Source organism: Gekko japonicus, unplaced genomic scaffold (genome assembly GCF_001447785.1).
Source record: "Gekko japonicus isolate JY-2015 unplaced genomic scaffold, Gekko_japonicus_V1.1 scaffold956, whole genome shotgun sequence".
Classification (NCBI taxonomy): domain Eukaryota; kingdom Metazoa; phylum Chordata; class Lepidosauria; order Squamata; family Gekkonidae; genus Gekko; species Gekko japonicus.
In genome coordinates this window covers 652,439-675,785 of record NW_015163115.1, presented here as the reverse complement: position 1 = coordinate 675,785, position 23,347 = coordinate 652,439, and the positions used below count along the sequence as shown (strand labels likewise).

General features: G+C 44.5%; 1 protein-coding gene across 1 annotated transcript in view; it reads right to left on the bottom strand.

The window, feature by feature from the left end:
• The window catches only part of PKIA (protein kinase (cAMP-dependent, catalytic) inhibitor alpha), a gene marked incomplete at its 3' end in the record, with an annotated part of 50,075 nt that extends 27,027 nt beyond the window's left edge, over positions 1 to 23,048 (bottom strand). The window contains exon 1 of the mRNA XM_015406845.1: positions 22,979 to 23,048. The remainder of the gene's footprint in view (positions 1 to 22,978) is intronic.
• Between the last annotated feature and the right edge of the window lie 299 nt (positions 23,049 to 23,347).

Here is a 23,347-nt window from a genome sequence, read left to right as displayed (position 1 = left end):
TGATCAGTGAGGGTGAAATAAAGGTAGGTTGGTGCTTGGCTGTGAAGGAGATATGGTTGCCAACTCCAGGTGGAAAATTCCTGGAGATTTGAGGGATGGAAAGGGTGAGGTTTGAGGAGCGATGGGACCTCAGACAGGTACAGTGCCACAGACTCTGCCCTCCAAACCAGCCATTCCCTCATGGGGAACCACTGTTGCCAAAATTCAGCTGAGGGTTGGAGATCACTCAGAATTCAAACTGGTCTCCAGATGGCATTGTTCAGTTCCCCTGGAGAAAATGGTGGACTCTGTCTTTATACCCTGCTGAGTTGGCCCCCCTATGATAGCCAAGGTTATGTGGCAGTCAGGTCTTCAGAGCAACGTGGGGGCTGCTGGTGGGGGGGAGATGGACAGCTGATCAGTGAGAGGGAAATGAAGGTAGGTTGATGCTTGGCTGGGAAGGAGAGGGTGAGGTTTGAGGAGGAGTGGGGCCTCAGACAGGTACAATGCCATAGACTCTGCCCTCCAAACCAGCCATTCCGTAATGCGGAACCACTATTACCAATCTCCAGGTGAGGTCTGGAGATCACTCAGAATTACAAATAGTCCCCAAATGGCATTGATCCATTCCCCTGGAGAAAATGGTAGACTCTGTGTCCTTATACCCTGCTGAGGTTGCCATGGCAAATTGATGCTGAGTGCCCATGGCCTTGGTACTCTCCCAGAGCCTCTTTCTAGCACCCATTGTATTTATTTCCACAATGGGCCTTATTCCTAGTCATAATATAATACAATAATATAAATGAAGTAAATAAACAATAAAAATAGCTGACCGGGGGTAAAATGGAAGTTAGTTGGTAGTTAGGTAAGAAAAAGAGAACGAATTAGGAAAACATGATGATATGGGGACTGCCTGCCTGGGAAAGGGAAAGATGGAGGTAGGTTGGCTGGTGGGTGGGACATAGAGAAAAAAGCAGGGAAGAGGGGAAGCTATGGGGATTTTCAGGAACGGGAAAGAGGAAATCATGGGGTAGGGGGAAACAAGACGCGCTTCCCCCCTCAAGTCCTTGCAGGTCCCCTGTTTGTAAAATAACAATTGTTTGGGGTGGCATTTTATAAAGGAAATAGGGTTCTAGTTATTTTCTGTGAAATTTTAGGCAGTTTTTATTGCATAGCTCATTGCATATATTACACTGTTTTTGTTCCATGCTTTATTCGTATGTATTATACAGTTTTCTAGTACATTCTCTATTTTTATTGCAATTTTTGCAATGTTAGTTCATTACTTTTAATTGTGAAATCCACCTTGGGTGGGTCCCAGCAAGAAAGGCAGACTATAAATGAAGTAAATAAATAGACATATTGTACCTGTCTTTCCCTCCTGTGGCATTGCACAACAGCTCAAGACAGGATGTCAGATTTCTACCAGAAAAACAGCAACTTATGGCTGAAGTGATATTTGGTGTATTAATGGTTCACAGGTCACAATCCTAACCACCACTCTTTCACATAGAATTGTATAAGAAACACTGGAAAATACTGTTCACCACCCACAGCTTTGATCTCTCCCCGTTTCCTTAGAGCAGTAGCAGAGAGAAAGAATGTTCAAGCACTGCACAGCTGACCCCAGTGGTAACAGAGCAGCACGTTAAGACCCACATTATACAAGCCAATAACTCTTCAGAGCTTCGCATGGCTTTGCTGCACTTTCCAGTTTGGGGTGCTGTTTTTAGCAGCAGCAATATTTCCATATACCATCACATTTAGCCTGTTCCTCATTTTATGGGAAGAGCTGTAATTTTGTGAAGCATGACTAGAGGTAGTAGACAGAGTCTCCTCTCCACTGACCACTAAACAAAGCAAAACAAGTGGGATACCTTCAAATCACCTCCATGATAAGCACCCATGCGGCTGCCATACGAAAGGCAAACGTTGGAGTTGTTTGGATGGCACTATATCCCTTCATAAACTATCTCCCTTATTTCAGGTCTACACTTACAGACCACCATAAAGAAACCAGCTACCCATAAAGCCTCAAAATTAGTTTCAGGAAAGATCAGGAATAATCTTGGTTCAGCCCAATTTTAAATGAAACTAGACAAAAGTCTCTTCAGGCAGTAGATGGATAATGTATGCACAGTTTGGCCACTCCAAGCAACCAAACTGCATTGGCAGGTCTTTCTCTGGATCCAGGTTTTAAGACATGTATACATAACAATGTATTGGTATGCATTGGTGTATACCAATCACTAGATGGTGTCAGGTTCCCCCTTGGCCTTTGGGATGGCGCCCCCGGTGGCCGTAGTGAGGCAGCGTTAGCCACGAAGCGCGAGGGGGTGTGGGCTGGACGGAAAGAGACGGAGCCGGCAGAAAGCGGGGGAGAGGTGGCCTCAGATTGGCAGGGGGCGGGGTTAGGAGCACCCCTCAGTGCCCCTCTGCCTGCACGCCGCGGCTGTGCCCTTCTTCTCGGTCTCTCAGCCTTTGTTCAGTGGTCTCTCTGTTCCTTTTCAGTCGCAGCGTGCTCTCCACCCCGGCCCTCTCTGTGTCCCCCTTTTATTCAGCCGTGTCCGCACTCCGCCCGCCCCCGTCCTCCCCGTGTTCCTGGCCCCGCCCCCTATATCAGTGGAGACGCCGTCGGGCGTCTCTGGGTGGTGCGTGCGAACGCCAGCAGCGGTTCTTGCGGCCCTGGGGCCGCGCCACCGGCGCCGCCCAGCTGCCCCGGCTCTACGGGGTGCCTCTGCCGTTGCTCCCCCCCAATGCTCCACCCAGCCTCCCCCCTGAAGCCTCCTGCGCCGCGGCTCCTTGCTCGGGCCCGACCGGAGGTCCTCCCCGCATGGTCGCCGCCCGTGTTGGAGGGAGGGTCGCGCCGCTCTGCCGCGTCGTCCCGTCTTGCTGTCGGGGAGTCGTCCTGTCGCGTTCTTGGGTCGGTTGCCGGGGCTCCCGGGGCAGGCTGGGCACCGGCCGCGACCCCCGGAGCGGGACACATGGTGGGCAAGTTTGATTTTCCAGGTTATTGCAGCAGGCCACTGCAGGGAGTTATAAAAGGGAGGGCTGTGGCCCAGTGACGGGGCATCTGCTCTGCATACAGAAGATCCCAGGTTCATCCGCCAGCCTCTCCAGCTCATAGGCTGAGGCAGTAGGTGATGTGAAAGACCTCTGCCTGACTACCCTGGAGAGCCGCTGCCAGTCAGAGTAGACAGTACTGACCTTGATGAACCAATGGTCTGCTTCAGTATAAGGCAACTTCATGGGTGTGTTCATCTCTTGTTTTTACCCTCAAAAAGACTGCAAATGGCTCCCATTTTATTCCTGGTAACTGTGGTAGTCTTTTTAACATTTAACGTGGAGCGTGCAAGAACTCTCAGTTATTTTCCTCTGGACACAACAGATGAGTAGGGGAAAACATCATGCTAAATGATCACAGATATTTCAGTGACTTCAGATAAGGCTTGTGAGAATCAAAAGGCCTTGCTACAACAAAACCTCTGACACAACACTTGGTTAAAAATAAATAAATAGAGGACACCTTGTCAGAAGCCACATCATCTTTAGCTGGGGAATTACATCCATCAGCACATCACTGTTTTACCTATGTATGCCTAGAATTATTTTCTTTTTATTATTCTAATTCTGTATTGTGATGGCCTTTGGCTATATACACAATAAAATTCTGGCAGTCTAGTTGTGACATGACGAAGTGACCAAAGGCTTTTTCCAATACAAGCAGAGCTGAAATCAATTGGGACGGCCACCTGAAATTTAATCTGGAAGTCAGTTAACAAGCAGTTGAAAGGGATCGGACTCCAAACAGCACACTGCATTTATGACTGAGGTAAAACCACTCTGCATTAGATATTCTTAAAATGGTTACCTGTCTGATCAACAGTGGTGCCAGAGTACATTTTCTGCTCAGACATCAAAGACAAACATGATGCAACAGTTTTGTAAAGCTACCACCATTCACCTAGCTAAAGATTACAGTCTCAGATCAAAGGCAACAATTTCAGCAACTGTCTACAATTGCTGTACAACTATTACCTTTTATCTCAGAAATGAGAATGCTGTAACTGAAACTCTAGTTCAAGCATTTTTGGTTCTTACGCAGAATAATACAACCATTTACATAAAAATAATAAATGCCCCAAACATGAAAAGTAAATGATAAAAGGTGATAGTGCTTGCTGTCTAGGTAGAAATATTTTGAATACTGTGACACTCAAAGCTTTTAACTATCTGTACTTCTAATAATCTAACATAAGTACCCACATCTTGTGGCCATATACTGTGACTTGACAGTCATGATCTGTTCTTCCACAACCAGCCAGGCAGCAAAAAAAAAAAAAAAGTTAGTTTATCTAGCCTCTGTTAGTCTGCATAACATGGTTGGGAATGCTGCATTCAACTAGATGCATTACAGATTGCAAAAGTCTGATATACCCTGAACTTTTATCATCTGCTCCCTGTCCAATCTGATCCAAATTCTATTCCACACTCTCTTGTCACTGTTGTAGTTCTCAGACTATACAGTCTCTCAAAAATCCTACATTCTGTTTACCATTCTCAGTTTAACATCACAAGGACTGAAAGGGAGAATTACCAAATGTTTATAACAGAACTGGTAGTATACAACCAAAATAGCAATTAAAAACAACAACAACAAGGAAAATATTTTCAACTAAGGAAGGCCTGAAGGGCCAACAACTAGGGATGTACACTTGGATATATCCAGTCTGAATATTGGGTATCCAGATTTGAGATTTTTTTTTTTTGGTATAACAATTAACTAGGTCCTGAAAAACCCAGAAATATTCAGGTATACCTGAAAATTTGGGAGAGTGTCCATTTTAAGGCTCTCAGGATTGTGTTTCCTATGTTTGCCTTCAAGTTGACAGAACTCCTCCATGGGGCAAAATTGTATCCAGAGTCAGTATTCTGCCCCTCCCCCCTGGGGGCCATATTTAACTATATAAACCTGCCTGCATCCCATCTTGGGCAAAGTAGTAGTTCCAGTAAGGCAATTTGCAGCAGGACAACAGAGCATAGGAAAACTTTACATCCCCCCAAGTGTAGCTCAGTTCAAATCAGGCTCTCTCATGGTTGCTTTTTAGGCTAAAATACTCCATAGGAGTTTTGTTCATGGATCTACACTGTCACATTTCACTGGGCAGAAAAAAACTGCACTTTATTGTGTCCTAACACAACTGGCTACTTCATTTCAACTCCTTGTGTCCCGTTTCTTATTAAAAGGCAACTCTTTTTGTCCCATTTCACCACGAGTTCAATGGAATGTTCACTGACATGCTAGGTGACCCAGATTTGAATCCCACTGTGCCATCAAGCTTGTTGGGTGACCTTGGAGCAGTCACTCAGCCTAACCTACCTCACAGGACTGCTGTTGAGAGGATTAAAATGGAGCAGAGGAGAACAATGTGGTAAGCCACTTTGGGTCTGCACTGGGGAGAAAAGCAGGGTATAAGTATCTAAATAAATAAGATATGTCATATTTTTTTGCTTTCCTAACCAATCACTTACATACTACTTCTGTATCTTGCCACTACCATCACTTCAACAACATCACCTTCATGCTGCAGCTACAACATCCTTAACAACATTTATTATGTCACTAGCCTGTTACCCGTGCTTCACTACAGTATTTAACTTCTTCATGGCAATAAAGGTTTTGTATTTAACTCCCGTAAATCTCTCATATATAATTGAGTAAGGGAGCAGAGAGAAAATGTGCACCGTCAGCTATTGGCCCGCCAGCAGCCGCTCAAGGCTGGGAAGGGAGACTGCGAGGCCAGCCAACGAGGCTGGGTGCAGGCCGGCGCAAGGAGGATGCGGCAGCCCCAGAGAAGCGGAATGTCAGCGAGAGGGACGGCAGAGGCCAGCGTCGGTGGGTGAGGAGCTCATTCGCTCCACCACCTTCTTCGGTGGGGGGGCCCTGTGCCAGGGCCGCCTGGCCCCAGGGCCGGGGGAGGCAGCCGCCGTGCCCGGGGACTGGTAGGCAGCGGCCCCCCTCCTGCTGCGCTGACCACCGCCTCCATGCACCGCGTGACGACAATCCAGCGTGGCCCGAGGCACTCGCCCCAGCCACGCACGTCTACGCTCTCCTACCTCTCCGCCAGTGAGCGTCAAAGTCCTTCAGTGGGGCGAGATTGTGGCCCCGCCAAGTGTGAGGCCTCTTTCTGGCGGCCGCACCGGCCTTCCGTCGCACGGGGCGGCCTTCGCCAGCAAGGCTGCAGGCCCTGCATTGGAGGAGACTCCTCTGGCCCCGCCCATGCTCGGGGGTGGGGGAGGCCGCCGCATGCCGCACCCCGGCCCTGCTTTGCCGGGCGGGACCTGGCCTAGCCCCCTTGCCCCAAGTTGACAGCTCTCCTAGGGCCCGTTGCCTCCTCCCGCAACGGGCATTTCCCCTAGTCCAGTTATAACACTGATGATATAAAGTTTGAAATGTAACATTTGTTGTAGGAATTCTAATGGAGAAGATTGTAGTGTAAAAAATGAAGTGAGACATATGTACTTTTTTCCCTCTACTGAAGGACTTGCTGGGTCCTTCTACTGAAGTAGACTGGTGGGGTGGGCTCCCTCGTGGCTTTAAGCACCCTGGAACTGCTGCTGCACCTGACAGACAACCGCCTGTTAGGTGTAGGAGGGGGGGGGAGTGTATTGGAAGCCATCAGAGAGGCTGGGCCAGCAGCATCGCTAAGGTGATCCTGCTGGGGTAGGAGCGCTCTCCCCAATTTTCATGTCTCTAGGTCCAGCAGTTTGGCCTGGGCATTGATTTTATGGTGAGGGGACTTTCTTTTATATATATATATAGATGTAGTTTTGACATTGTTCTGTTTTCAACACATATCTAGGACGTTTTTATGCCACTCATATTGGTTTCACATACATGCCCAGACTGATGACATTTCTCTGTGAACAAAATATTCCGGAGGTAGGTCACAGCAAAGCATGAAGCAGAATACCAGACTGTTCTATTTGTGCTGAGTTTCCTACTATTATCCTGTCTGTTCACCCAAGTAAATTCACTGCTCGAACTTGCCTCCATACAGAGTAAGACAAAGGGGAGTTACTTAAAATTCTGAACCTAAGCTTACCATCGATTCAGTTTCCCCCCATGTGTATTCTCAGCCACTTTTAGACGGATCAGAATTTTCACATGCTCCAAGTCTTTTATGAATAAATAAGTCTTGCTCTATTTCTCTTTAGATCTTGCCAAGATTCAACCCACAGTTATTCACATCCAAAAACTGCACTAAGACAAGGCCAGAGAGACAAACAGTGCAATCCTAAGCAGTTCTATTCATAATCCTACTGAAGTCTATTCAGTGGGGCTTGCTCCCATGGAAATGTCCTTAGGATTGCACTGAAAATAACCCCCATTCTCAAAACCACACACTTCCCAGTCTAATAATTCTGTTACATATTTTCTGATAGACTCTGCACGGCTTCTCTAAAGTATTTTATAACTGAGAGCATCAAGAAATGCTGGTATTAAGTGAGCACCTCTTAAGTATATGATATTGGACTAGGATTCAGTGTGTGTTGTGGAATTTATACCTACTCAGCCATTTTAGAGAACAGTATTCAATCTATTGCCTTCGGATGCCACACTAGTGCATCCGCGGAACTGGTACCACAAGAGTCCTACTGAAGACTCTGTCATTCCAAGGCAATCAATTAGAATTGGCTCCTGCAACTTTAGAGATTATCCAACAAATGGTTACAGGAAATAAATCTTCTTCAATGGCAAGAAATTAAGTGATAGCCTTTTCTTATTATTTCAGATAAACACTATATATAAAGAGCAATAACTGAGATTTTAATGGAATTGAGGAATTACTAATATCAGAATGTAGTGTAATGCTACTTTCATTACATGTAAGCTGTTATCACTTATGCACATAGCTCTTAAACATGACATATGGTGACAAAACTTACTTCAAGATACTCCTGTACAGTTATCCATCAGGGCCTATGAAAGAATCTAATATAGCACAGGGGGTAAAAAGATTATATCTTACAGCAGTCACTGAATCACAAACGGAGGATTAATATTTCTTAAGTTACCATCTTCCCACATATCGCTAATAATCTTCAAACTAATGGATGCAACCTTAAAAAACCCTACAATTCAAGGGCACTTGCTCACAATGGGATTAACTTCCAATTCTGACATGCACAAGATCTGACTGCCCATCCAGAAATAGGAGACTTGTATCCCTGGGTAATTCTATTAGTTCCATTACTGTGGTTACATAATGACTTTGCAATTAAGAGTATAGCTCGGAATTACAAACGAACAATAAAACACAGGAATACAAAGCAAACAATAAAAAACAGGAATGCAAAGCAAAGTCATTAAAGGACTGTGGGTGACAGTTCTACAAGAGCCATCTCACATTCATGTTAATTCTCCAAAAGCCCCTACAGATGCCCGAGATATCCCTTACACAGTGAGTTATACTGAACTGACGCCAGTCTCAAATTTTGACATTTATTTGCCTTATACTGTGTGTCCGCCCCAACTGAATCCAAACTAATGGTGACCATATAAACTTAGCTTGTTATTCCTGTTTGGTTCTCACATCTGTTAAAACATCTCCATTATGTTATATGTGAATTTGTATGTATGGCCTGATGACTTATTTCAATGTGTGTGAGGAAGTATGCGTGCCCATGAAAGCTCACTCCTTGAACAAAACTTTGCTCAGAATTTTTTGACTTACCTCTTTCTTCTAGGGATAAGCAAACTTGAGCTAGAAACAAATACTGGCAGGCATGCTTCCCCTCCAAAGGTTCCCCTAGAACAACTAGTCTACAGGCATGCTGCAACAAGTATTACAGATGTCAGGGGTGTGGAAAAATTGCTCTTGCATTATATTACAAGTTCATAGGTGCTCTCCAGCTAGGAACACACTGAAACTGTCCAGTGCACTTTAAGTAGTTTTGCAACAGCATCTATACTAACAGTTCTTAGCCTACATTCTATTCAGTATTGGCTAACCCCTTTTGTTTGTCAGTTTGCAAACTTTATTTCAAAGGAAAATCTTGCTTTTCCATCTGTACCCTGGATCTGTTTTTCCCTTCCATACTGTAGCTTTAAGAATGTTCAGTTTAATACTGCCTTGAAATCTAAGGACTTGAGCAAGTGTGGTGGTGTGGAGGTGGCGGCGGCTACAAGCATGGACAGCTTCAAGAGGAAATTAGATAAACATATGGAACAGAGGTCCATCAGTAGCTATTAGCCACAATGTATAGATAGGAACTCTCAGTCTGGGGCAAGTGATGCAACAGTGGGAGAGCTTCTAGTGTCCTGGCCCCACTGCTGGATCTCCTGATGGCACCTGGTATTTTTGGCCACTGTATGACAGAGTGTTGGATTGGATGGGCCATTGGCCTGATCCAACATTGGCTTCTCTTATGTGGATGGTGTCTGGAAATGTGTATGTGTTCAGAGCAGCCAGCTGGTTCCCAGCATAAGGTGACGGTCATTTGCTCCAAGCATATTTTGTTACTTCTGTCAGAACTGTGATGTCAGCAATATCAGGTTTCAAGAGAACCTGGCAGAACTCATGTTGAGTGGGGTTCATTACCCTATAAGATCCACTTGTACCACAGGGTGGTGGAATATTGTTTTATAGTACATTTAACCACACAGATGAAGCAAATTAGCAAAAACCTTTCCTTACCCAGTTCACTGATGGAAAATCCTGGACATGCAATGATAAAAATCTACAGGGATTTACAACATGGAACTGCTTGGGAGGGCTTTAGTGGGCCTTACAATGCCAGAATGAAAGTCTGGGTTATCAGCTCTGATGGATAAAGTTCATAATTTCCTAGTAAATGTAATGAATAACACTCATTGAAGTTGGCAAAGGCATAAAAACTTGAAAATGGGAATTTCTCATCTGAACTGGCCAGGTGTTCCTTTTAGGTGCCCTTCATACACTACTCGTTTTACTTGCAAAATGTTATGCTAAAAAAAATGGAGATGTGCAAATGTATATAGGTGAATGTGTAATTATCTATATCTCCTCACTGTGTGCAGTCACCTTTTGCAGCCATGTAGTACATGAAGCAAGCCTGAAAATAGATATGCACTCTTCAAGCTGCTAAATATTGGGGGGGAAATCAGGTTTGTTTTAAGAAGCAGTTATCATTTCTTGGCCTGATGGCTAACATCAAATGTAAAAACAAGAGAAGTGTGTTTTATAGAAAATTCTAATGCAATTTTCAGGTGTGCATCATGGATTTTAATATGATGCAATATTTGTAAATAACTAAAATATCATCCTGAAAGATATTATTTACACCTATATTTCAATTTCCTGCCCCCCTTTTGGATGTGTTTTCAAAGCAATACAGGAGTGTACTCCTTCCCCTCTGGGGAATGCACGCTATAAAGAGTTTCATTTAAGAAGAGCAAGCTATTCTACTAAGAAGAACTCTAATAAGACATGCTTCTCTGAAATGAAACCATTCCAGTTCAAATTAACAGCTAGGACTATTATTAAAAACCAAAACAATGATGACTGTCATATTTTAAAATCTCAGATGTAATGAACATGTTGGCTGGCTGAAATATAACTCAAGAACTTAAGGTACAGATGCAATAAAACCTTCAAGGGCACTTTAGGACTCTTTACTATTCAGAAATTGAACACACAGAAGAGTACTTAATCTCATACTTAATTCACACACAACACTTTACTGCAGAATTCCAGGACAATGTACATCCCCATTTAAAGATGAGTCGTCACTGTTCCCTGTATATTATGATCTGAAATCTCTGACCAGCTACAAATTAGCTACAGACTTCCTCAAAGCTCAAATTGAGCAAAGGCTCCCCAGGACCAAATTATTTTTTTAAATTCCCATCAAAACTGAAACACATAAAGTTCCTTTGTTTTCAGGCAAGTAACATATGGAGAACCATTTTCTCACCACTAAAGGTCAGTTCATGGTTATGCAGCACCAACAGTGAGTTTAGCACTGACTGCGTGTATGTACAATCCTTGTATGTATTATTTCAGGTCACTGATAACCTTAAGAACCTGTTTATCATACAGCATGGGGATGTGGCTCAGAGGAAAAACATCTGGTTTGCTTACAGAAGGTCTCAGAGTTCAGTTCCCAGCATCTGCAGTTTAAAAGGATCGGGTTTACCATATAGGAATTCTTATGTTTGTCACATTCAATACAAAGGCTGCCTCAGATCTTGATTAAGGATGAGAATTGAACCACAGGTTTGCATAGTTCTTTCCCTCTCCCCTCTGAAAAGCCACAAAGATAAGCCACAAAGATTGCCCAGCTTGGAACTAACTGCTCTTTGTTGTTGTGATGAATTAGGTGAAACAACCCCTTGATTGCAATGACGGATTCTAAATCACAAGTTTGCAGGCAAAAGAACAAACCAGTTTGCCATTTCATCCAATTTGGACACTGCAGCAGAGCGCAGATTGTTCAAAAAAAAAAAGGCAATCTTCAGGGCACCCTGATGGGAGGGACGTCATAAGCTTCAGAACTTCCAGGCTGATTTTCATCATCAGCAAAACTTGTTCGATGTGTCAGAATGCAACCCTTATGTTTTTTCAGAAGTATACTCTTTAAAAACTGAAATGTATGAAAAAACTGTCTGTAACTGTGATCGATCCTTACAAATCCAGAAGCAGGGATTAGGGGCTGCTTGCCTGCAGCAAACAAAGGACTGCTTTTATCTGGATTTATTAACCCAAAACATCCCCCAGTCTGTACCATCGACCAGTCATGTGCATAAGAATCACCAGGCTTCACAATCACACATCTAGCTTCCCACCACTCCTTTAGCCATTCCAAACTTGCTCATTCGAAAAGGTAAGAAATCTCTGTTAATCCATCTGCACTGCCAGCCCTCTCTCCTCAACTGTCCTGTTGTTCCAGCTGTTAAGCATTGCTGTGACATATCACTTTCTTTTCTCAAGAAAACACAAACAGCTTATTGACTGCACAACTGCTGTATCGTCAGAAGCACCTACTTACACCATCCTACACAACAAAAATAAGGAGGAAGAGTATTGCAGCAATGTATTTTGCTCAGCAGAAAAAGAGACTAATTATGCACAACTAAACCAGCACATGGAAAAGAAAGAGACATTATTCAAATTCTCCTCCTTGGCTATCTGGGAAAGCTTTAGGAGCAGCCTGTACTGAGATCACCAAACCCGGTTTCTAGAATGTCAGAACTCCGGGATTGCATTAGACATTCACAGGGAAATCCTAAATAGATTGACTCAGAACTGTACTCAGATCTGTTCAGTGGGGCTCACTCCTGGGAAAGCATTCTTAGGATTGCACTGTCAGAAGCTGCAAAAGGGTTCAAGAAATGTAAAAGAACGGGCCTTTACTATTCCAGGGTTTGGGTGTTGTTGTTTTTTTAAATAAAAATAAATACATGCCCACAGATCCAAGAACTGTGGTTAGATAGTAAAACATCTTCAGCCAAGATCATACGAATGTTATAATTATATGTATTAAATCAAAGTTTAAAAGAAATCAGATTGTTTTTGTTACCGTATATATCGCGTGTGCCGTTGGCAACTAAGAACACTAGTACTAGTTTCAGCCTTGCTGAAACAAGCAACTAAAACAGGGTTCTGGCTGCTAAGATTCAGATAGAACCAGAGGGAATAGGAGATATACAAATATGCACCCTACCAGTTTGGTGTAGCGATTAAGAGCTGGGTTTGATTCCCCACTCCTCTACATGAAGCTGCTGGTGTGACCTTGGGCCAGTCATAAGTTCTTTCAGAGCTGTTCTCTCAAGGGCAGTTCTCAAGAGAGCTCTCTCAGCCCCACCTACCTCACAGGGTGTCTGTTGTGGGGAGGGGAAGGGAAAGGGATTGTAAACCACTCTGAGACTCCTTCAGGTAGTGAATGGCGGGGTATAAATCCAATCTTTTCTAGCTTCTACCTGCAGAGGTCAGGCAAGTAGGCGGCAACCGGTGTCAAGGCTTTTTCAGTGGTGGAACCTCAACTCGGAACATTCAGAGGTTACTTGGGGCCTGTCTTACTGCCCTTCATGTGCTAGGCCACACTTCTTTTTACTCGGGCCACCCCCCGGCATCCTTAGCCCCAATCCTCCTGCTGTTTGCCATGCATGGCCTGGCAACCCTACTTTTAACTAGGCTTTTAATTGAGGAGGTTTTAAAAGCTGTTTTTATTATCTGCTTCTAGCCTGTTTTATAAATATCCTTTTGAGGTTGCTGGATGTTGTTTTGTGCTGATTTTATGCCCTTGTTTTATAGCTTGGTTTATTATTGTTGTTTTTATAATTTTTTTGCTTTGTTTATACTGTGTGAGCTACCTCAACCAGGTTTCTGGAGAGTTGGAACCCCAAACAGCTCACATTATTGCTGTTCTCTTTTCTCTTTTACCCTTACAACAACCCTGTGAGGTAAGTTAGGCCAAGAGTATATGACTGGCCCAAGATCACCTAGCAAGCTTGCACAGCAGAGTGGGAATTCAAACCTGGGTCTCCCAGATCCCAGTCTGACATTCTAAGCAGTACACCATTGTGAATTACTATACTTCCTTCTAAGGCCTGCATTCGATATTTGTAAAATCCTTCTAAGCCATTTGCATGCAAGGGGAACCTGGAAGCTATGGCTTGGGGGGGAAAGCCCACAGCTGTAGCTCTGTACCACATACAAGAATGGCTTAAGATCCACTTCACAGATGCCCAATGAAATGTGGCAGGGAGTTGGTGCCCCAGATCTCATGTTCTTACTCACTACAGGTCACTGCAAGATCCACACACTGTAATATCCATAGAAAGCTTTGGAGTGTTCAGAGTGCTTCACATTTATTACTTGAGCAACCATCTCAGCAACTCTGTAAGACAAAAGTCAGTATAGTTTTTCCTGCATGGCAAATGGAGAACAGAGGGTGGGAGGGGAGTGGCTTGTCTAAGGCCAAGGCAAAAATTGAACTGTGAACTTTACTGTCTACACATCAACAGCAAAAAGCAAGCACTCAAGCAAGAAAAGAAAGCAATGTGCAGTTTCCTGTTTTTTGGGCCCACGAAACTCAAGACAGCTTTGTTTTAGTCATCATGGGTCATGTCTGTGTTGTGTATTGTGTTACTTGTAAGTGCAGAATGTCTGAGCTTCAGCCACAAGCTCCATTGACTCTTGGTATCCTGAAATCTGCTATATTGACTCTTGGTATCCTGAAATCTGCAACAGGATTGGTCAGTGTCGGGAGACAGACCAATCAGGACAGTAGTTGACATTCGGCGGGAACAATTCCTATTGGTTCCAAGCACTCGTTATTGATTGGATATTATTGTTCTAGGGTGTGTGGTTTTCCTTGGTTCAAATTGTATATAGTTGGGTCATTCTGTATGTTTGCTGCTGTGTTCTGAGCTGAATAAACAAATCACTTTTGAAAAGAGCTGCCTCAAGTCCAGTACATAATAGTCTGAAATCAACATTACTGCGCAGGCCGTAGTTTTTCTTACTGGCCACAATCACAAACGACAGGGTCAAGCCTGAAAGGAATGTGGAGAATCTGCCCCACATCCACACTACATCTGCAAAGTGTGTATGTGGGGGGGGGAGTCAGAAGAGGGGGAAAGCTTATTGCCAGAAGCTATTTGCCTAATCTGAGAGAGGCAGCCTAGGAGGATAAGGACATAATGCAGGGAAGCAGCGAATGAAGGGAACAACCTCTACCCAGGATGTAGAGCTGAACCAGATTGCCTTTTCACTTCAACATTAACACAAGAAGACATACAAGAGTAGCTAAGGCCTTACGTTGCTCTCTTGTTGCACTTAATTAATGCCTTTTTCTTTCGGTGCAAGCTGACTTTGCCTCTTTGTCCTCCCACAGCACCTCTATATTTTCCTCCTCCTCACTCTGTGAAGTAGCTTCTCCATATCATCTATAATTGCCTCCCACACTAACATCTGCTCCAGAGAGACAACCCTGCCCTCTGAGGCATGCCTGGTTGTAGGAACGTTATTAGGAGAAGTGAACAAAACATCAGTACCCCAAATGGATACCCCAAACCACCCTTTTTTTTACAAAATGCAGCCACTAAAGCTGCAGTTTAAAACAGATGACTTGTGGTAAGGGTGGGGTGTCTTCCTAGCTCTTTTCTGTTCAGTGTGTTCTCTCTGCCAAAAATTGCTCTGCTTCCAACAAGAATGCAAATAGCTTACTTGTTTTAGGGTGTATATTCCCTAGCATGGAAGGGAAGGTGACACAGTATAGGACGATCTTGTCAGATCTTGGAAGCTAAGCAGGAAGCACCAAGGAAGATTCTGCAGAGGCAGGTAATTGCAAATCACCTCTGCTTCTCACTTGCCTTGAAAACCCCTTGCTGGGGTTGCCATAAGTTGGCTGCGACTTGACGGCACTTTATTCACACCTTCTTAGCATATCTCAAGCAACCACAATGTTTCGACAAACTATAAATTCACACAGATAAATACATAAGAACATAAGAGACGCCAATGTTGGATCAGGCCAAAGGCCCATCCAGTCCAACACTCTGTATCACACACTGGCCAAAAATACCAGGTGCCATCAGGAGGTCCACCAGTGAGGCCAGGACATTAGAAGCCATTAGAATACAGCAAGGCTTCTAAGCCCTTTAGAACCCTTCATTAGGCTTAATTAGAAGACATTAGAATACAGCAGGGCTTCAGTAACCTCTTACTTAGCATTAATACGAATGTCTACCAGTCTTCACAAGATACTGTCTTAACAGGGAAATAATGCAGTTGCCATCTATGAACTGCTTTATTCCTGATGGTAACAGGCCTTGGATACCACCAAGCATTTTTCCAAAGCATTCCTTATGGTCAAGCATATAATTTACTCTACTCCTTCAGACCTGGTCCAGACTTCATTTATTAGATTTACAGCCCACTCATCCCTGTGACCAGGCTCAGAGTGGGTGACAACAACCAATAAAACAATCAACAATCTAAGATGAATGTATAATTACAATAAATGCAATCAAATTTGTAACAAACACAAAGCAACAATGCAATTAAAAATGGCATAAAATCTCAGTGGGGAATAATATATACATTATATACTCAGAAGGAAAGGGGAGAGGAAGGGAAGAACGGAGAGGAGGAGGAGGAGGCCAATCCATGGTGGAACCTGTCGCTGCCCTCAACGATAAGCCCAGTAGAAAACTCTGTTTTACAAGCCCTGCAGAACCATATCAGGTCCTGTAGGGCCCAGATCTCAGCCGGAAGAGTGTTCCACCAGGTAGGAGCCAGGGTCGAGAAGGCCCTAGCTCTTGTTGAGGACAGCTGGACGATCTTCAGGCCGGGGATCACCAGCAAATGTTGATCCATAGAGCGTAGCACTCTTTGGGGGGTACACTAGGAGAGGCGGCCCTGAAGGTGCAACAGAAAGAAGTGGTAATGAGACAGCAGAGTCCTAAGGTGAGAAAATGGACTGAACCACTTCAGACTGCAGGGTAAGGATTAGATATTTCAAAGTTCCCCCACAATAACCATTCCTTTTGAGGGGAAAACTAGCATAGCATGTGAAGAACTAGGCTCCCTGGTATTCTTTTGGGGAGAGGGCAAGGAATTTTTCTATGGGGGAGCCATAAAACTGTGATACCTGTACCTACAGTCTGAAACAGTACATCTTCTTCTACCACCTCAGAATTCTAACACCATATCTCTCCTTATATATAATTGAATAGTGGGTGCCAAAGTTCTAAAATGCACTCCTTTAGTGTATGGACGCTTGAACTGTCAGTCAGAAGACGCTGGCTGGGTTGACTGGCTGCTTTGTGCAGTCCCGCCCAGTGTTTCAAGGTCTTTTGCATATGGAAGCTGATTGGACTTCACTGCATTCCACACCTCAAACTCACCCCCCTCCCCGCAAGGCAGTTGGAATGTCAGTTGCATATGGAACCTTCAAGGTCTTTTGCATATGGAAGCTGATTGGACTTCACTCCGTTCCACACCTCATACTCCCCCCCCTCGCAAGGCAGTTGGAATGTCTGGTGGTGTGTAGGTCCCAGGATCATGTTTTAAAAGCTGCCTGGGGGATTATGGACCATTCACACACTTTCAACCTTAACATACCTCATAGGGGGAGAGGAGAATGATGACAGCTGCTTTGGTTCCCACTGCAGGGAAAGACTGTCCTTTCTCTAGGCAGAGGCTGGGGGGGGACATAGGGTTGCCAACTCCAGGTTGGAAAATTCCAGGATATTTTAGGGATGAAGCCTGCTGAGGGTGGGGTCTGAGGAGAAGGAGAAGGAAGAGGAAGAGGGGGACCTCAGACAGATACAATGCCATACTCCCCACCCTCCAAACAAGCTGTTGCCAGTCTCCAGGTGACAGCTGGAGAGCTCTTAAAGCTCTGGTGCTACTTCAAAGTGCTGCAATTTATTGACAGAGTAGTGTTTTGGCAAATCTTTAGGAATTGTTTGGTGCATTTACGATGAGGCACCCACCCAGAGCCTCTGGCATTTTCTCACTCTGCTGGCATCAAAACCAATTTAAGGCAAAATAAGAGGCTACTGAGAGGGGAGGAAATAAAGTTGCCAGCTTTAGGTATGGAAAATCCTGGAGATTTGAGGAGTGGAGGCCGGAGAGGGGGACATCAGACAGGTTACAGTGCCATAGACTCCACCCTCCAACCCAGCTATTTGCTCCTGGGGAACTATTGTTGCCAATCTTGGCCCAGCACCCATCACACCATTCTCTTCAACCCCCTGCTGTGCAGCTGACTTTCCCCTAGGGTTGCCAATCTCCAGGTGGGACCTGGAGATCTCCCACTGCTACAATTGATTTCCAGATGACAGAGATCAGTTTCCCCTGGAGAAAATGGCTGCTTTGGAGGGTAGACCCTATGACATTATACCTGCTGAGTCCTTCCGCCCCCCCCCAATGCTGCCCTCTACAGAATCTACCCCCCAACACTCCAGGTATTTCCCTCCTTATAGCTGGCAACCCTACTTTCCCCTCAGTGCCTGATGGTAGGCAACTTAGTTTGGTCCAGTCACCTACTTTGGCCTTTGGGAGAAAACATATTGGGGCCAATCCTGATAGGGTTGCCAACTCCCGATGGGAAATTCCTGGAGATTTGAGGGATGGAGCCTGAAGAGGGTGAGGTTTGAGGAGGGGTGGGACCTCAGACAGGTACAATGCCATAGACTCCACCCTCCAAACCACTCAGTCCCTCATGGGGAACCATTGTTGCCAATCTCCAGGTGAGGGCTGGAGACCGCTCAAAATTACAATTGCTCTGCAGAAGGGAGGGCGGAAGTCAGCTGAAGTCAAAGGGGCAGATAATGGTAGGTTGATGGTTAGCTGGGAAGGAGATGGGGTTGCCAACTCCAGGCTGGCAAATTCCTGGGGATTTGAGGGGTGGAGCCTGGAGAGGGTGGGGTTTGCGGAGGGGTGGGACCTCAGACAGGTAGAATGCCATAGACTCCACCCTCCAAACCAGCCATTTCATCCTGGGTAACAATTGTTGCCAATCTCCAGGTGAGGGCTACAGATCACTCAAAATTACAACTGCTCTTCAGGGAGCAGAGATCAGTTCCTCTGGAGAAAACAGTGGACTCTGTCATTATACCCTGCTGAGGTCACCACAGCAAAATGACACTGTTTGCCCAAAGCCAGAGCACTCCCCCAGAGCCTCTTTCTAGATCCCGTTGTATTTATTTCCACAACGGGCTTTACTGCTAGTTCAGCTATATGTGAAGACCAGACCTTAGACAGGGACATACTGGAAAGCTTTAGCTCTAGGCTGCCACCTTTTCCCTTTCCAAGACTTCTACACAATGTATAGCTGCCCAACAGGCAGAAATTCAACTCATGCAGTTTTTCTTAGCATGAAAACGTACAGACATGAAGTGGCATATCTCAAATGTTGGCTCCCATGGAGCTTGAAGGCACAGTAATCCCAAACACAATCCTACGGACACTGCTTAGCTTTCAATATCAAACCAGTGGAGTGACCAAATGCAACATGTAATCAGGCTCCTGTACAGTTCTCAGACTACCAGATTACCACAGAAAAGGTAGGGGAGCCCTTAACAAACTCCACAAACACATTCCTTGATGTTCCTCAATTTTACACTCTCCCTGTGGCTTTTATAAACCACCACTCTACCCCACTCTGTTCCTACAAGGTGTTATATAGATTATTAACACAGAATACATTCCATTATGGCAAAAAGTAGGGAAGCATTTAATGAAAGATGTAAGCTTTAATTTTTTACAACAGGCAAAGATCTCCTTTTCAACAAATCTGTCTTTCCAGCACTGGCATGTACATCTTATGAATAGTTTTGGGGTCTTGGCAGCAGTATCTCAAAGACATTTCCATGGGCTGCTGTATCTTTTGCAAACTGGACTGATTGAAGTCTTGAAGAGGATGGTTGGATCTAGTATTGTTGGAAAACATTAAATCTGGTGGGGTTGAGGGTTCCAGGCTTTTTCTGCAGTCTATGGCACTCATTTTCAGGAACCAGAAAACTCCTTTCACAATCAGCTGATGTCACTGGCTATGAGTTTGCTAGCACTGATAGTTTCAAGTTATTCCTCTTTTGGCTCTTTACCATCAAACTGGAACCAGCTGGGACTCTTAGGGGGAAGCGAGAGACACTGACAGGAAAGAGTATCTGCCAAAACAAGTGCATGAGGTGGGGGGAAAGGCATGAGAAAGCTAAAGAGACAACCGACCTGGGATTATAACATGGGTGGATCTGGACACATTACACAAAGCAACACAGAGCTGGAGACTAGACTGCCTTCCTCCATCAGGTATGTAGCTGCTGAGAGATATGGTGGAAAAATCCAGGCAAGAGGATCCATGGGGGTTCTTCAGTAAAGGACCTTCTTTGCAGCCTTCTAAACTAGCAGCTAAGGAGACTCACCACGAAAAAGAAGAGGACCAGAGGACTGAAACCTCAGCAGTTCAAGCAGTGTTTCTGTACCTTTAATAGTTGCATCAAAGTACAGATTTCAGCAGGTGTCGCTTCAATCATTCTGTCAGCAGAGTGATACACTGACAAGCAGCCCAGCCAAAATTCTCTCTTTTACAGAACAATTAAAAGGGCCAGCAGCCCAGCTCTCTTAGTCTGCTCACAAGTAGACTAAAAAGACTGAGCTGTAACCAGCAAAATAGGAACCACACAGACTCAGCAAGGACAGAACTCTTTGTGTGCCTGTATACCACTCCTAGCTAAAACTTCTCAGCTACCTACAACTGAAACTGATTTCTTTAATCTAAAAGCCACCTTTGCTTAAAGATCAGAACATCACCTGAATCAGCCACTCAGCAACAGTGATGGACCATTTCACAAAAGGATTCAAGTGCTACACCAGTCTCTCACTGTCAGCTCTATCCTTTCTTCTACTCTTGCAAGCTTATTATTGGACTTAAGAGCATTAGCTGCACTGTCAAGCAAATGCTCATCCAATGTTCCTTAATATTATCACCTAAAATTTATATAGGCCTAACAAGATAGCTGTTATATAAAAGAATGAATGGATGTAAAGTATTTTCTCATCATTTTCTACAGGGCTGCCATATTTAAGGGAAACAATGTGAAAGGACAAGCACAATGAATAGTGAAGAGTTAGAATTCATTAAAAAAACAAGACTTAGGGTCTAAAAAAAAGAAAACTATGTATGTAAAGAAAAAGTATATATAAGAAAAAGTAGCATTACGTAGTGGCTGTTAGTCATGATATGTTTTGTGTTTCATAAACAGGCATTATTTTGTATTGCCATCCTTTTTGGCTTTCTCTTATCTAGTTCCAGCTCCTGCCAACCTAGCCGTTCGAAAGCAAGAAATTGCAAGTAGATAAATAGGTACCACTTCGGTGGGAAGGTAAGAGCGTTCCGTATGCCTTGGTGTTTACTCATGCCGGCCACATGACCACGGAAACGTCTTCAGACAGCGCTGGCTCTTCGGCTTTGAAACGGAGATGAGCACCGCAACCCTAGAGTCGGATTCGACTGGCTTTCAAGCAAGGGAACCTTTACTTATCTCTGTTTATCTTGGTACTTTCAACCTATTTTATTTATATGTGTGTGTCCATGTGCGCATGAACAATGCATTTAGTATAGGCAGACACCTGAGGATCCCAAATTATCTGAAAATCCATATTATTAGAACACTTGGGTAGGGATCCTAAAACTAGATGCATGAAGTCCCAAACACCCCAATTATTAGAAAATTGGAAAACTGGACACTTGAATACCTTTCCCTCAAAACAGAAGATGCAAAATGTACCTTCAACTGGTTAGGCTACTTCCAGAAACTTGGAATCTGGCATGTGTACGCATGGATTCAACCAGGTTTTCTGCTGATGAAAAAGGATGAGACCATCCAAATGGTAGGAAACCTGATATTTATGAAGCTGCATTAATTTTTGCATATCACATACTAGGTACAGAACTCCTGCCAGAAAACAGGCAGCAGTCTTAAATACAGGTTCGAGTTTTCGACAGTCTTTATGGTTCAGCAAATGTGCTTTGAACTCCAAATTCACCATCATCTGAATGCACTGTATGTTCCCACTCTCACCTCTTTCCTCAAATGTAATCCTTCTTTAAAAATATCTGCTTTGGTACCATATTGATCATCCAAATGCTATGGCCGTATCCAGACCACTCAGGTAAGTGAGGCTCTGGTATGAGTCCAAGAACACAGACTAAATTAGCCACTTAACTAGGTATGCCCAATACAGATTCTCACCATTCAGGTCCTTCTAGAATATATTCTCCATTGCTCAAAGGAGAAAAGTACCAAGCAGTGCTAAAAAACAGGATGTAGGAAGAACAGATTTGGATTGTGAAAGAGCCCACTATATACACAGTCCCAGAAACACTCATGTTGGTACCCAACGAACAGGGCAGAGTGTACCATTTCTGGGAGTACTTGGAAGCAAATAATTTCTAGTTTAGTCAAAAGAGAGATACATAGTTCAATGGGCAGTTCTCATTCTTGAAAAAGGAGAGGGAAAAGCCATGATAAGCCTATAGATGTCATCCAGATTAATAAACTGTGGAAGCAGAACCAAGAACGGCTCCCAGCAAGCATTTCCCTTGTTCCCTACATTTGCCATTTGCTCCTGGAGAGCTGCTTCTAACAGACATACAAGGAAGCTTACTCAGTGCTGAGCAGACTATTGGCATAACACATTGCACATTCTGGCACAAAATCCATGTTTTGAGCACAAAGGATTTTCCATTGCTGGAAAGAAACGATAGATTTTTTAGACAGCCACCAGTTTGTGGGTTTAAGCCAAATGCTTCCAACGCGGAAAGCATCCAACAGCAAATGTGGGGGCTGCTGCCTGGCATCTTATCTGTGGCTGAAGAACATGGATGAGATTCAGGAGCCCATTAAAACATACACTAAAAATAGGCGCTGGGGAAACCCGTCCTTTAAAGACTATACGATAAAGGCAAATCCATTGATATTACAAAGTCACAGACTATATGCCTTTGCATTAGATCTAAATAGGCCCAAATCAGACCAATAGTAGTCTTAACAGCCAAAATCCAGAATGTATTCCCAAAACAGGCTCTAAAATTTATACCCTGCACCATCCAGCTACTGCCCCATACCCTCCTCTTTTGATATTGTCATTTTTAAACCATTAGCTCTGCAAAGATACCATAAATGCCATTAAAATGGCTGCTGCCGCAAAAACAAACATGGCAGTACACTTTAGGAGTACATCTAAATACAGCAGCAGCCCCCAATGGACAAACCTGGCAGGCAACAATTCTGTTCCAGGATCCAGAAGCAGCAAATCACTACTCCACTCAGAACTCCCAAACCTGCCCCCAATCCCAGCATACCGCCCATGTGCCCTGCCTGCTCTCTGTACCGTGAAGTAGTGTACTGACTGTGTTCACGTGTCCCAGGATTGCAGTATATCATAATGGGGTTTATTTTTGTCCTGTGATGTTCCAGTCCGATGGAATAAATACCTACACTGGACACCCTTCATTTTAGAGCACAGCACTTCACAGCAAGGAGGTCACAGGCTTTGCTTCTGGTCGGGCTTTCCTTTCTGACAAAGACGACGGGCAGCCCCCTGCACTCGCAGGCTATTTTTAGGACGCAGAGAAAAACAAGCTCTGCCCCTCGCGGGGAAGCATCTCCTTGGGTGTCCTCTTGCAGAACGAGGGACTTAGGCAAGGCAGGCTCATCCCGGTACCTCTTGCCGCTCGGGCTCGCAGTAGCGACCAACGCATGTGGTCGTCCGCGGGGGAGCAGACGGACACACACACACACCACCTACACCAGGATGCAGAAGGGGGAGTTCGGGGGGGGGGGGGTGCCCCGCGCGGGACTGCAGAT